Raw genomic sequence first — 3172 nt, 5'->3', positions numbered from 1 at the left:
GGCCACTGCCCACTGAACATCAGCATGTCGTTTGCCCAAGCAACTTCTGATCATCCCTATTGGAGACATGTACAAGACTGCCTGGGCCATTGTTTGATCCAAGATGGCTCTGATTGTTATTTTTGTTTCTTATTATTTCTGATCATCCGGGAACATTTGATTTAAAGTGCTGTTTCCACTAAGAAGAGAAATGTTTGGGTTTTTTTTGGTATTTGTTAAGTGCTAATTATGTGCCAGGCATTAAACTAAGCACTGGGGAAAACACAAGATAATCAGGTTAGGCACAGTCCTTGTCTCACATGGGGTTTACAGTCTTAATCTCCTTTTTACAGATGAAGTAACAGGCACAAAGACGTTAAGTGACTTGCCCATTCAAAAGCAGCGTGGCTTAGTGGAAAGTGCCTAGGTTTGGGTGTCAGAGGTTGAGGGTTCTAATCCCAGCTCCACCACTTGTCAGCTGTGTGACTTTGGGCAAGTCACTTAACTTCTCTGTGCTTCAGTTACCTCATCTGTAAAATGGGGATTAAAACTGTGAGCACCATGTAGGACAACCTGATTGCCCTGTATCTATCCCAGTGCTTAGAACAGTGCTTGACACATAGTAAGCACTTAACAAATACCATCATCATCGTCATCATAGTAAGCGCTTAACAAATACCATCATCATCATCATTCAATCGTATTTTCATATTTCGTATCATCATCATTATAAATGGCAGAGCCGGGATTAGAGCCAAGTTTGTATGGACTGTTGTCATTATCTCCTCTCAGGGTCACACCTGGAGAGTTTCCAGTACTCTACCAGTCTTGACTGTGGGAGGGAGAGCCAAGCAGAGGCATACCCAATCCATTCCTAGCTTGGGCAGTGGCTAGCAAGTGGAAGGCAATCTACTACAAGTCAAAATTTACCTGTGCTGGGCAGCAGTGGCATGGGAGAGAATCGAGGGTGAAGACTCAAGTTTACTGCTCAGAAGGAGGCAATGGTAAACCACTTCCATAATTTTATCAAGAAAACTCTATGGTTACACTATCAAAACAATTGCTGATGGAGGTGGGGTGTTCTGGAAGAGATGTGTCCATGGTGTTGCTAAGGTTCTGAGATGAGCTGATGGCATAAGACAAGATAAGTGTCTAAGTGGCCATTATATCATTGGGCGGCAAGTGAAAGTATATTTAAAATCATGGCAATTTGCAAGCCTGTAATGTGGTAAAATTGCCAGAATATTTGGAATAAATGTAAAACCTGGACAGTTTAATTTAGACCCAAGTGATGTGGTAGTCAGAAGCAGATGGTTTATCCTTTACATTCTGTACATATGATATGCCATTCATCTTTTCATCCTGATTGTACTCCATTTTTGATCAGGATTATATTTCATTTATGACTTGAGTTTTGCCATTTAGTGGTCAGATGTCGTATAGTTCATATCAACTTGAAGTTATAGAGCTGTGGTAATAATGATAATAATAATAATAATAATGATGGTATTTGTTAAGAAGCTTACTATGTGCCAAACACTGTTCTAATCCCTGGAGTAGATACAAGGTAAGCAGGTTGTCCCACTTGGGGCTCACAGTCTTAATCCCCATTTTACAGATGAGGTAACTGAGGCTCAGAGAAGTTAAGTGGCTTACCCAAGGTCACACAGCAGACAAGTGGCGGATATGGGATTAGCACCCACGTCCTCTGACTCCCAAGCCCGTGCTCTGTAGTACCCAGCTGCTCCACTTTTGAGATCTGGCCTCTCACAGAAGGCACAATCTGCCTGTGGAAGCAACGTAGCCTATTGAAAGGAGCCGGGTCTGGGAACCAGATGTCCTGGGTTCTAGTGCTGAATTTGCCACTTGCCTGATGGGTGTGCTTGGGTCAGTCACTTCACTTCTTACTTTTCTCTGCCTCTGTTCCTCATCTATAAAATGAGGATTCAATACCTGTTCTCCCTCCTACTTAGACTGTGAGCCTCACATGGGTAAGAGACTATGTCCAACCTAATTACCTAATATCTACCTCAGTGCCCAGTATAATACATAGTAAGTGCTCAACTCATACCACAACTACTATTGTAATTATTATTATTGTGGAGCTGTTTCCTCAGAGTCATCTAATAGTCACACTCAGGATCAAATGACAGGGCAGAGAAACCAACAATGGCAGGGAATTTTTGTATTGTACTCTCCCAAGTGCTTAGTATTGTGCTCTGCACACAGTAAGTGCTTAATAAATACGATTGAATGAATGAATGATCCTGCAACAAGGCCATTTAATTAAGGCAGTGCTCATCACCCCACAGCTTTACATATGATGAGAAGAGACTTTAGCTGAATACCTAAGCAGCTGTTGTTTGGTGAATGCAAGCAGGAGGGCAAAACAAAATGCTAGTGGCAGTGTGAAACCCAAGCTCCAACAATATGGAATAATAGCAGACAGTAGGGAGACATAAGTAGCAGGCATTTTAGAAAAGGACTTTGGAAAGAATGGAATGCCAAGAGGATATTTTCAAAATAGTATGGCTGTGCAACTAGGGAACAAAGCAAGAAGCAGTGGTGAGTGGGATGGATTACCAGTTAAATACTGGACTTTCAGCATCCAGCATCCAGCACCTTCACACATCAGTAAGTTCTCATCATTGAAATGAATCAGGTCTGCTAACTCCCAGTGGAAACAAAACAAGACTGGGAAATAGGAGAAGTAGTTTCCAGCCCCACCAAGTAATCTTGGGTAAATTACCTAACCTCTCTGTACTTCAGCTTCCTCACCTGTAAAATGGGAATAATGATGCTGGCCTCTCTCTAACTCCCAGGGATACGGTGAAAATAAAATGGGAAAGTTCGTGTGAAAGCACTTTGAGAAGCAGCATTGCTTAGTGGAAAGAGCACAGGCTTGGGAGTCAGAGATTGTGGGTTAGAATCCCAGCTCTTCCACTTGTCAGCTGTGTGACTTTAGGCAAGTCACTTCACTTCTCTGTGCCTCAGTTATCTCCTCTGTAAAATGGGGATCAAGAATATGAGCCCCACATGGGACAAACTGATTACCTCGTATCTCCCCCAGCACTTAGAACAGTGATTGCACATAGTAAGTGCTTAACAAATACCATTATTATTATTATTATTATTAATAAAAGTCATATCAATATAATGCTTGTAAACAAGGTGGAGCTTCTAACTATTGGCC

General features: G+C 42.0%; 1 non-coding gene across 1 annotated transcript; it reads left to right on the top strand.

Annotated features, from left to right (window-relative positions):
• The first annotated feature begins 761 nt into the window (after positions 1-761).
• LOC119926112 lies at positions 762-899 on the top strand. The gene has a single exon (XR_005450020.1). It is a non-coding gene; the product is annotated as a small nucleolar RNA SNORA7 (small nucleolar RNA).
• The last annotated feature ends 2273 nt before the right edge of the window (positions 900-3172 follow it).

The sequence above is a fragment of the Tachyglossus aculeatus genome, chromosome 3 (genome assembly GCF_015852505.1).
Source record: "Tachyglossus aculeatus isolate mTacAcu1 chromosome 3, mTacAcu1.pri, whole genome shotgun sequence".
Taxonomy (NCBI): domain Eukaryota; kingdom Metazoa; phylum Chordata; class Mammalia; order Monotremata; family Tachyglossidae; genus Tachyglossus; species Tachyglossus aculeatus.
Note: the sequence above shows the minus strand (reverse complement) of the source record. Positions and strands in the feature narration are given on the sequence as shown.